Source organism: Microcebus murinus, chromosome 15 (assembly GCF_040939455.1).
Source record: "Microcebus murinus isolate Inina chromosome 15, M.murinus_Inina_mat1.0, whole genome shotgun sequence".
NCBI classification, from domain to species: Eukaryota; Metazoa; Chordata; class Mammalia; order Primates; family Cheirogaleidae; genus Microcebus; species Microcebus murinus.
In genome coordinates, this window is record NC_134118.1 from 5,217,526 (window position 1) to 5,230,643 (window position 13,118).

The window sequence follows — 13,118 nt, forward strand, 5'->3', positions numbered from 1 at the left end:
AAGTTTGCCGTGTAAACATGTTCCAGTTTTGTCAGAAAAATTTGGATCCAATTGTCTTTTTTATAGGGTGGTGAGTTGTGTTACCATCCATGGGGAGAATTTTAAGGTAAATCTTATTAGAACTTTGATTGTGTGTGTGTGTGTGTTAGTGTATATGTTTAGGTATGTTTTGTGGATGTCCATGTATTACATGTTTGCGCTTACATAGTTCCATAATGCCTTAAAAATAAGGGAGCGTTTGTAAACTAATTAAACAAACCCAAATGGTTCATGTGAATTTAGTAAGCTTTGGTAAATAAGCTGGGTTACTATTTTGAAAAACGGTGTTACTGGTAAAGTAATAGTAAAAATGTTTTGAAATTATCAGTATACATTCAATTTTCCTTGGGTTTTGCTGGACATTTTTATCTTCTTGAGGTGTTAATATTTAACATAAAGATTATAAAACTATAACCTCAGCCAAAGACAAAAGTATCTGTTCATATGATTTTTTAATAAGTAAGGGAAATTTAATATCGTTGGTGTAATAATAGCTAAATCTCCTTGGTTACCAAAAAAACCCTATGTTTTTAAGGTAAAAATATGGATGTGCCTAAGTGTCAGCAAATTAGAATAAATAAAACACCAAGTAGATATGGCATAAAAGCAGAAACTTATGGTGGAAGATTTATAAAAATATTTTGGTTTTGGTCTTTTAATCCTAACTACAGATAGAGTTTATTTCCACTGATTTCAGCGTCTGTGGAAACGTACACAAATGTGTTTCTAACTCACTCTGTCATCTGAGAGTAACAGTACTTTTAGGAATTCACAGCTGTCCTAAAGGTTGTAGCTACAAGAACTTATATTGGAAGCTTTACTTTTCCTTCGGTCTTGTCCAGTTTTTATCCTAGTTTTTACAAGCTAGCTGGTTATGTGTACATGTGTGGCTAGAACATAGATCTGCCTAGGAAAAAAGTTCCTAAACTGTTAACTTTTGTATAGTCATTTGTTTTAAGAAAAACAAGTAAATGATTGTTAAAATCTAAAGAGAATTTCAGAATAATCTTACTTTTTACAAATAGTGCATGTACTGCAGTTTACACCCAATAAAGAAAAAATGTTTTGAGACTATTTAGATTGTCTATAAAACTGCTTAATATTGATCCTCATGTAAAAACATATAAATAAAAAAACCCTGTTACAATTTGTTTTTGTGGGAGGTGTTAGAAATTAGTGCTGAGGCCGGGCGCGGTGGCTCACGCTTGTAATCCTAGCACTCTGGGAGGCCGAGGCGGGCGGATTGCTCAAGGTCAGGAGTTCAAAACCAGCCTGAGTGAGACCCCGTCTCTACTGTAAAAATAGAAAGAAATTAATTGAACAACTAATATATATATATATATATAAAATTAGCCGGGCATGGTGGCTCTTGCCTGTAGTCCCAGCTACTCGGGAGGCTGAGGCAGGAGGATTGCTTGAGCCCAGGAGTTTGAGGTTGCTGTAAGCTAGGCTGACACCACGGCACTCACTCTAGCCTAGGCAAGAAAGCGAGAATCTGTCTCAAAAAAAAAAAAAAAAAAAAAATTAGTGCCGAAGGTTTTTTTTCAGTCTAAAGTCAAGTAATATCATGCTGATAGGGCTCAGAAAACTATCCTAAAATGAAGGTTTCAGATGCAAAAATTCTCTAACCTTGCCTGGTCTGCCACCAACTTCTTCCAATTCTTCCCTGAAGCTACCCACAGAAACCAAAATCCCTCTTCCCCAAGGCAGGATATAAAGGCAGAACCCCTTTTTCTGAAAGCTAGCCATCAAACCTTAAAATCATTCTGTGTAAAAACTGGCCGTAAAGTAATTATCTGACCTACCTTGTGTAACTGTAAAATCCCATCCCAGGAAGGGCCCTGCCTTACACCCAGAAGGCAGGAATGCACACTCAGAAGGGGCCAAACAAACCCAGACAGAAAGGCCTTGCTGGGTTCCACTCAGCCTCTTAGAATTAGCTCACGCACTTGTGTCCTATCATATTTTTTAAACATAAAAATCAACGATTTCTCCACTCACTCATTGATGGGCAAAAAAGAAAAAGAAAAAAAAAAAAATCAACGATTTCCCTGCATCTTTGCCTGTTCATCCTCAAGCCGTCCATGTAAAAGTTCGCAGTTTTGTCCTATACATCTTAATGTCAGGAAAATTTGAGAAAATCTCTTTGGGAACACTGGCCTTAGCTCCCTACAGTTTGCCTAAACTTTGGGGACCAGGGACACTTTGATCCCTATGAAATCTATAAATTTTGTTTTCAGATGTGGTGTTTTGGAAGGATCTAATTAACTAATACCTTTTAAACGTAATATATTCTAAAATGTCTACATAGTAGAGATTTATAAAATTTAAAAATGATACTACATTGCTTAAAATAATAAGTCTTATTTAAATACTCATGTTTTCTTGGATAATATATTTGAGTTTAATGAAAAGCAATTAAGACTATATTGAACCCTGCTCTGTACTATGTATCCAATTTGCAGGGTATAAAAACAATTAACAAAAAATAACTTAAAGTAATAACTTGAATCTAAGTGAACTACTAAAATAATTTCAAATCTTAAAGTCATGGTATGTTAAGATGATCTGAAATGTCTGAGTCATTTATAAAATACTAAAATTTTCAAACTAGTTTAAGTATATATACCTTGATATCTTATTTTCAAATATAGTTATGAATGGTAATAAAATTGGTGACTGATAACAGTTCAAAGTTACTTTAACTTTCTAAGTTTTCCTCAGAGTTGATATTATAATATATGTAATTATAATTTGTAGATGGAAGAGAATCAATTCTATATGAAAAAAATTTTTAATAAGAGGTTATAAGACATAAATATTAATAGTTTTGGTAAAAAAGATAATTTTGTCTAATTAATTATCTTTAAAACTGCTTTAAATTAACAAAATAATAATTAAAAGTAAATGGATGTGAAATGTAATGGTCATAAAGGTTTGTAAGAATCTTAACTTACCATCAAATTGGATAAAATTAGATGGATTTGTTTATAAGATATTGTTAAAATTAACTTTATCATGAATAAACTAATATAATGAAAAAGTTGACTTTCTCTTTTGACCTAGATTTTCATTTGATAATAGGAATAACAAAAGATTTTAGGAATAACAAAATATTTTTTGTTCAGCTTTTGAATAAACTATCAAAGCAGGGAGGAGAGAAAGAGACAGATTCAGCCTCCTCATTAACTTGCACTGCAGTCTGTCCATTAGGTCTTATGCTTGTTTGAGAACCTGACTCTCCTTTCTACCAAAGAATAGGTTTTTTGCATTTTAAAAATATTAAATTATCAGTTTGGCTAAGTAAATGTCTATAATTTTATAATAACCTACCATCTTGTTTCATTACATTGTATTATGATAAACAATTCATAACATGCTCCTCTTTAAACTTTCACTCACATTGAATGTTACTAAAAATAAAAATTCTAGTCAATACATGTGATTCTCTATATAGCATGTACCAAAGAATAAAGTTTTTAATAAGAAAAATTACAAAAGAAGCATCAAATGTGTTGTTATTAAAATATATATAATTTTGTTAAATTCAGAGGTTATTTAAAGTTAAATCAAAATATGGATTTAGAAAGAAAATAAAACCAAAATACAAAGTAAGTTGTGAATAAGAGAAAAAAGTAAAAAAGGGAATCAATATAAAAATATATTTTGGGGGGAAGAAAGGTTAAACAGAAAGTTTTTAGATGTGTTTTATACCTACTCTATATAATCCATGCAGGATGAGATAAAATAAAGGGAATTTGTTAAGAAATTTTGTATCTGGTCCACTTAGTTACAATTAAAAACAAATTTTGGTTAATGCAAAATTTTCTGTAAATATTAATTCGCGCTTAATAAAAATGACGTAATATATTCATTTTAATTCTATCACCAGTTTCCCTTTAATTTTTTTTTTTAATGACACTAACAGAAGGTTATTCTTTACTTTTCGGTAATTGGCCTAAAAAAAAAAAAGGCAAAAATTTTATACTTTTTCAAGATAATTTCTGTACTCTCTTTATTAGCTTGGGACTAACTAAAAAGACTAAACTTTAAAGGGTTAAGGTTCTACCTCCATATTTTCATCACGTCTAGAATCTATTGATGCCTGTCTCTCCTGGTTAAATAAATGACCCTTTTTAAATAGTGGCTTGTAATTCTACTTGAACAAATGTTTTAAGCCTTTAATATTAGACAGACTTTCCAAAACCCAAATTCTAAATACATCCTTTTGAGTTTAAACTAATTTTTTTATATATTAGAGACATTGAAAGGTTAATACAAACATATTAAATGTATTGGGCACGTGAAAACCATATAGAAAACATTGTGAAATATAAAATGGTGTTTACCTTTCTTTGGGTTATGTTTGTATATTATTAATTTTTATTCCCATATTGTACAATATTGGAATATCTTAGGGTACATTATCAGTAATAATTTTAGTTATTATGTTAAATAAGAATATGCCACAAAAAAAACCAGGTTTATCAATTGTCTCTTTTACAATAACCTGTGTAAGACTTTCATTTTACTTTAATTGATCCCAAAAAGTGTGTGTGTATTTTTTAACTAGCTAAGTCCAAAGTTTACTTCAAGGAAAATCATGAAAAGGACTGAAAAGTTCCCTTTAATACAGGCTTCTAATAACTTTGGAGATTATATATCATTAGACTAAAAGAAAACAAATTTCCAGGACTTTAACTAAAAAACTAATAATTAGTCCATGAGCATCACTCAGTCAACCTCACAAGACTGAACTAAATTTCTATAAAAATACTTTTATAAAATGTTACTGATTCTCTTGCTTTGCTTTCCATTATCCTGACAAATTTTAAGTAAATAACAACTTTCCCTGATGTCTCCAAGACCTAAAACTATTGAATGTGCCAAGGGAATGTTCAAACATCCTCCCTCTAGGCCCAGGGTCTAAAAGGGAAGACGGGCCCTGTGAGATTATGAGGGCAAATTGCAGGGATGGAATTAGCTCAAACCCTCCAGATCAGAGAGGGGCACAAAAGCCTAAACAGATACTAACTGAAAACCTTTGTCTATTCAGGCCATGTGGTGCGGATAACCATCCTGATCATAATTTTTTTTTTCTGCTTCTCATAGATTTAACTTCCTCAGTATAAATGTTCTCAGTTAATGGGGTTATGCTAAAGAAAATATAACAAATAATTTGTCAGGCACCTTAGGAGAAATGACTAAAGAGACTAAAATAATGTAACAAAATGAAAAATCTATACTTCCTTAACTTGAATGGTTAACAATGCTTATGTTTTCTCACCAGCTTACAACTAAGCCCCCCAAAATTATACTAGTTCAACACTTGCAGATAAATTAATTTTATAGCATTGCCTTTGACATTTTGGGTTTTACTCTAATATTACCTAAAATGTTTTAAAGTATTAATGAGTGTCTATCTCCAATCCTATCTGACCTAAAACATCAATTGGCTGCAAGCCCCTTTGGCTCTTCAGTCCTCTTGGCCACAGTGGTCCCACTGAAGGCTTGACGGGACCCAGAGCACGTAGGCAGGCACGCCACCCAGGTAATGGATGGGACAAGGTAAGAGTTTGGCCATAGATGCTGCCTATCACAGATCTTGGTAAAAGGGGAGAATTGTGAACTAAAATAAATTCTTTGGTCTTTGACCACCACCAGCTGACTGATTGAGCCCCCTCCTGGCTAAGGGGATATCCTAGTACTAAGGGGATATCCTGGTACCTGCCATAGGGGGGGAGGTCAGACATGTCTCACCATGCTCCAGTCCCTTCTTGCAGACATCCTTTGTAACTCATTTGCAGGCCTAAGGGCTATGCCAAACAAACCTGCAGTTCCTCGATTAACCCAACAAATACATGGCTGGCAAGTTGTTTCTGATTAACAGACCTCCTTATCTTAAAGCATTCCAAACATTTAGACAAAGCTTCGTGTTTTTACATATTACAAATTGCAGAATCTTTAAACCCACCTATAGCATTTAAACCCCTGCTTCAAGGCCAAAGCAATGTATATATTTTATGTATTGATTTGTGACTTCACCTATAACCTCAGTCTCCCTCTAATGAATAAAACCAAACTGTAACCCAGCCACAGTGAGTGCACTTGCCCAAGGCTTCTTGGGCATGGTTCCAGGTCATGGTCCTAAAATTTGGCTACGAATAAACTTCTTTAAATTATTTTACGGAGTTTGGCTTCTTTTCCATTAACATATTGAACCAGAAGAGAGAACAAAGAGTATGTGTTAATCATCCTCAAATATGTGAAGGGCCATCAGGAGTGGAAGTGAAAGAGTTAGTCTGCATAGTCCCATGAGGGAGGCGCTTAGAATCAGTGGGTAGGACTTACAGGGAGTGACACAGAAGCATTTTCTAATGTTCAGAACTTTCCAGAAGGAAAGATGCAGCCTTAATAGACACTGAGTTAAGGCTAAAGGATCATCACCTGTGAGTACATTTATAGAGAATTCAATTATTGAGCAGAAGGTTGAGTAAAATACCCTTACTTTAAGGTTATACTGTGTCAATGGAAAAGAAGCCAAACTCTGTACAATAATTTTAAAGAGGTTTATTCTGAGCCCAATTTGAGGACCCTGACCTGAGCCATGCCCAAGAAGCCTTGAGCAAGTAGACTTGTAAGAGTTCGCTTTTATACGTTTCAGGGAGACAGGGGTTACAGGTAAAGTCATAAATCTATGTATGGAGGCCCTAAAGTGGTGGGCCATCTTGAAGCATCAGGGGCTCACAGGTGACAGGTGGCTTTAAAGACTCTTTGACTTGTAACTGTGTTAAAGACATGAAGCTTTTGTCTGAAGGCTGGGAATGTTAGAATAGTAAGTTTGTAAATCACAGACAAGCCACTGGACATGTATTTGTTGTGTAAATGGAGGACGCCCATGTTGTCCTTAGGCCTACAAATGGGTTACAAAGGATGTCTCCAAGAACAAAGGGGGCATGATGAGGTATGTCTGCCCTCCCTCCTTCTGTCAGGCAATTTAGTTTTAGGATATCCCCTTGCACAAGAGGGAGTCCATTTTGTCAGCAGGTTGGGGGGCTCTGAGGAGAGCCTTAAGTTTTTATTTTAGTTCACAAGTCGCCCTTTTGGCCAGGAACCACCAGAGGCAGCATCTACAGCCAAACTCTTATTTTATCCCATCCATTGCCTGGGTGGTGTGGCTACCTGCCCCAGTCCATCCAGTCTCTCCATGGGACCCCTGAAGGCAAGAGGACTGAAGAGTCAAAAGGGCTTATAACCATTTAAGTGTTTCAGACAAGAGAGGACTAGAGGTGGATGGGCTCTCATCCACTCTTTAAAACTTTCTAGGTATCATTGGTATAAAAACGAAAATGTCAAAGGCAAGGCTGCAAAATTAATTCATCTACAAATGTCAAACTATCATATTTTTGGGTTTAGTGCTAGACTTGTAGCAAACATAAGCACTGTTAACCATTTAAGCTACAGGAATTTAGAGACTTTGATTGTGTCACAATATTTTGGTCTCCTTGGAAATCTATACAACGTTGGCTCATAAATTGTTATATCTCCTTCTGTATAAACACACAACTGAGAACAATTATACTCAGGAAGTTCTGAGTCTATGAGAAGGAAGAAAAAAATTATGATTGGGATGGATATCTCTACCATGTGGCCTTAAGAGACAAAGCTTTTCAGTTGGTGTTTGCTTAGGCTTCTGTGTGCCCCTCCTTCACCTGGAGGGTCTAAACTAATTTTGTCCCTTGGAATGCACCCTCACAGTCTCACACGGCCCCTCTTCCGTGGTTCTGCCTGGGCCTAGAGAAAGCATATTTGAACAGGGTGTTGGCAGATTCCATAGTTCCAGGTCCTGGAGATATCAGGTAAACTTGCCTTTTACTTAAAACTTGTCAGGACTCTGGAAAACAAAACAAGAGAGATGGTAATGTTTTAAATAAAAGCCTGTTTATAAAAATTTAGTTCGGACTCATGAGGTCGAGTTAGTGGTCCTCATGCACATGTTAGTCTTCTAACTGATGTCCTGGAAGTTGGTTTTGTTTTAGTCCAACAATGTATAATCTCCAAAGTTATCAGAAACCTGTATTCAAGTGAACTTGTCTGTCCGTACCATGACTTTACTTGAAGAAGCAAACTTTGGCCATGCCAGACACAACTACCTTCTGAGATGAATCAAAGTAAGGAATAATTGTCTAGGGATGACAAAACTTGGACTTGCCGTGGTTAAAGAGACAAATGACAGAAATATTGGTTATTTTTGTTGCATGCAGCTATTTACATAATAACTGTGTAATGATTACAAATAACATATACCAAGACATATCGATATTTTACTATACTGAAACATATATTAATAACATTTATACAAATATAGCCAAAACAAGTTAAACGCCATTTCATATTTGACAATATTCCCTGTATGTTTTTAATGCACCAAATGAATCTAATATCTGTCTCAGACCTTCCGTGGTCCTAATATATAAAAAGCTAGTTCAAGGTGAAAAGCCTAGATTTAGAATTTGGGTTTTGGAAAGGTTGTCAGATATCAAAGGCTTAAAACATTTGTTCAAATACAATCACAAGGCATGATAAAATAAAGGCCATTTATTTAACCAAGAGAGACAGTCCGCAAAAGATTCCAAAAGTGATAAAGTAAGTTATACGTGTGTAAACCTTAACCCTTTTAAAGTTTAGTTTTTCTCCTTTGTCAAAATCTGGCAAAGAAAGCACAGGGATTATCTTGACAAAGTATAAAATCCTGGCTCCTTTTAGGTCAGTTACTGAAAAGTAAGGAAAAATCTTCTGTAGTGTGATATTTTTTAAATTAAAAATGAAACAGTTTACAGAATCAAAATGGCTACATCATGTCATTTCATTAAGAAGCAAATTAATATCTACAGAAAACTTTGTTTTAACCAAAATTTCCTGTTTTAATTATAGCCAATTGGACCACATACAAAATTTCTTAATAAATTCCCTTTATAAACTTCATCTCAACCTGCAAAGACCATGGAACTATCTAAAAAACATGCCTGTAACCTTTCTGTTTTGTCCCCACATTCCCTTTTCCCACATAACCAGTCATTTTAGGACAAAGTATTCCATACAAGATCCTTTCTTTACATTACTCTTTCTGATTAAAAAAGTACACATACATACATACATATATATATATATATATTTCTATACTGATTGCCTTTTTTCATGTGTCTCTTACAAGTTCCTTTTCATTTTGTTTTTATTTCCTTTCTAAATCCGTGTTTTGATTTAACCTTTAAAGAACCTCTGAATTATACAAAATTACATATTTTTAATAAGAACACATTCTATGCTTCTTTTATAATTTCTATTAAAAACATCTTATTCTTTGACACACTTTCTATACAGAATCCTATGCATTGACTAGAATTCTTATTTTTATTAACTTGAATTTTAGTGAAAGCTTAAGAGCAGGAAGTCATGAATTGTTCATCATAAGACACTTGTTGACATGAAGTAGGATTGCAGGTTACTATAAAATTATAGACGTTTACTTAGCCAAACTGCTAATTCAAATATTTCTAAAAGGCAAAAATCCTATTCTTTGATAGAGAGGAGACTCTGTTTCTCAAAGACCTACTATAGACAGACAGAAGCACAAACTAATGAGGAGGCAGGCTGACTCTGTCTCTCTCTCCTTCTCTCCCTTTTTGTAGTTTATTAAAAGGTACATAAACAATCTTTTGTTTTTCCTAAAATCTTTTGTTATTCCCATTAATATCACATGAAAATCTAGATGAAAAGAGAAACCCAAATTTTTCATTATTTTACAGAATTAATGATAAAGTTAATTTTAATAAAATCTTATAAACAAATCCATCTAATTTTAACCAATTTGACTGTAAGTTAAGATTTTTATAAACCTTTTATAACTTTTCACTTTTAAATCCATTTACTTTTTAATGATCATTTACGCGTTGAATTTTAAAGCAGTTTCCAAAACCAATAAATTAGAAATAACTACTTTTTATAACAAAACTATGAATATGTATGTCTCATAAGGTTTTTGTTAAAAAATTTTATATAGAGTTGTTTCCATTCCATCTAGAAGTTTCACTTTCATATATTCAAAGTAACTTTGAACTGTTATCAGTCCCCAATTTTATTAGCATTCCTAAATATAAAAATAACATACCAAGGTATATGAGCTTAAATGGAAGTTTAAGAACTAATGTACTAATATTTTCCCTTATAAGTAACTCAGACATTTTATGATTATCTTCTTTAACTTAACATAATGACTTTAAGATTTTAAATTATATGAACATTTCATTTGCATTTATGCCATTTATATTTACCTAATTTATGTAAGTTACTTATTTATCTTAGCAGTTCACTTACATTGTAGCTATCAGTTTCAGGTACTTTTCTGTTAACCATTTTTAAACTGTGTGAATTAGATATATAACAAAAAACAGGGATCAAAATTTAATTTTATCTATCTTTTTCTTTTAAACTTATCAATCTTATAAAGAAAAACAAGTACTTTAATATGACTTGATATTTAAACCAATATAACATCACTTTTTAATTTTATCAACATAGTAGATATTTTAGAATATCCTGTTTAAAGGTATTAGTTAATTAGACCCTTCCAAAGCACCACATCCCAAAACAAAAGCTATTGACCTCGTAGTGACCAAACCATCCCTGGGCCCCGAACTTTGGGCACAAAGCTAACTGTCCCATAAAGACTTGCTGAAAATTTACTGACGTGAAGATTAATAGGACAAAGAATTAAAAACGTATACATGGATACCGTCAGAATGAACAAAGATGCAGGGGAAGTTGTCCATTGTTATGTGTAAAGTATGGACAGCCGTGTAGAAATACGGTTGGACAGAAAGGGCGTGAGCTAATGCCAAGAGGCTGAGTGGCAGAACCCAGCCAGGCTTTAATATCTGGATTCCGCTTGGCCCGTCTGAGTGTGCACTCCTTCCCTCTGGACATGCAGCAAGGCGCTGTCTGGAACGGGGCTTCACAGTCAAACAAAGTAGGTCAGATAATCACTTCATGGCCAGTTTTTACAGGAATAATTCTGGGCTTTATGGCTAGCTTGCAGAAAAAGGGGTTCTAGGCTTTATGCCCTGCCTTGGGGAACAGGGATCCTGGTGTTTATGGCTAGCGTCAGGGACGAGTTGGTACAAGAGGCAGGTGGACTAGGCAGAGTCAGAAAATTCTTGCTTCTGAAGCCGTCACTTTAGCACAGTTTTCTGAACCCCATCAACATACCATCACCTGACTGTAGGCTGAAGAAAACCTTCAGCACCGCTCCTTAGCACCTCAAACAATGGCATGACGAGGTAAAATGCTTTTTACATGAGAAGGTCAAGACTGAGCTGTTATAAAAACACTCTAAATAGTCTCCAAACATTTTTCAACTTGGGGGTAAAATTGGGTTCATGCACTATTTCTAAAGAGTAAGACTGTTTTGAGATTCTCTTTGGATTTTAACATTCACTGTTTGTGTTAAAATAAATAAGTATACAAAAATTAACAGTTTAGGAATGTTTTCCCCGGCAAAAACTTTGTTACAGAAACATAATGTACACATAACCGGCTAGCTTGTAAAGTGTAGGACAGAAAGTGTTCGAGACCAAGGGAAACTAAGTCTTCCAATTCAAGTTCCTAGAGCTACCACCTCTAGGACGGCCTTGAATCCCTACCAGCACTGTCAGCATCAGGGGGTGGTGTGGGTTAGAGACACACTGTGTGCCTGTCCTCAGACACTGCATCAGTGGGAAAACTGTGTTTGCAGCAAGGATTAAAAGATCAAAACCAACGTATTTTCCTAAACCTTTGTCCGTAAGTTTCTGTTTTGTGCTCTGTCTATTTGGTGTTTTATTTGTTCTAATTTGCTGACACTTGGGCACGTCTACATTTTTACCTTAAAGTTAAACACATAGATATTTTTTTCTGTATAACTCGGGAGATTTAGCGATTATCATTAGACCAAATATTAAATTTACCTTAATCATACAAACACTGACCATCTTGTCTTTGGCCGAGTGTATAGTTTCGTAAACTTCATGTCAAATCTTGACACCGCAACAACATAAACATGTACGGTAAATTAGCCCAGGCAAAAGAAATGTATGCTGACAATTTCAAAACATATTTACTATTACTTTACTAATACCTTTTTACTTTTTTAAATAATAATCTAGTGTATTTACCAAAGATCACTAAGTTGACGTGAACCATTTTGGTTTGTTAAATGTGTGAGCGCTCCCTTTTTTGTAACCCAGTCCGGAACCATGTAAGCAAACACATGTAACACATGGACATAGACAAAATATACCTAAAGATATACACTGACATGCAAACAAAGTTATAACAGACTTTACCCTAGAAATCTAGCCATGAGATCATAACACAACTCACCAGTATGAAAAGACAGCTAGATGGAAATTTCTTCTGATGAAACAGGAATTTGTTCATAAGCAAAATTTAGTTGCCCTGAAGAGTAACTTAATTAGGCCTGTGCATCAAAGTTTTGGGTAAAGCAGTTTCCATGGCAGTTCGATTTTTTTAAAAAACCTCTTTACCCTTTTTTTCCCTTCAATTAAAAAATGAGTTTTCTATGTTTGCCTTTTAGCTAGAACTGGTTGTAGGGTCTCCAGGTCGCCTTTCAATTGAAAATACCATAACCAATGAGTTATCTCAACATCAACAGAAAAAGTAAGCAGGTTTTGGAGTAGCCAGAAAAGAAAAGAGAAAGCCAGAGAGACATTTTAATTCCATAATGGTAGGTCGAACATTTCAGCTCTGAATTTTCCTTCATATAATTTGCCCTTTTGTAAAACCTTGTGCACAAGAATTGGCCATAACCGGCTGGAGCCCTAGAAAACCTGGCGTGCCCTTGAGCCTTTCCACCTACATGAATACTTCCAAGTCAGATGCCACAAACCAACTAGGATGCCCGAAGGGGGTCATTCTTCTCTTCTTTCTTCATTTTAAAAGGATTTGTTTTCCATTTTTCTTTAAAAGAAAAACTTCAACTGCCAACCATGGTTTGGTGTGATGGATCGGAGTGTGCTAGTGGT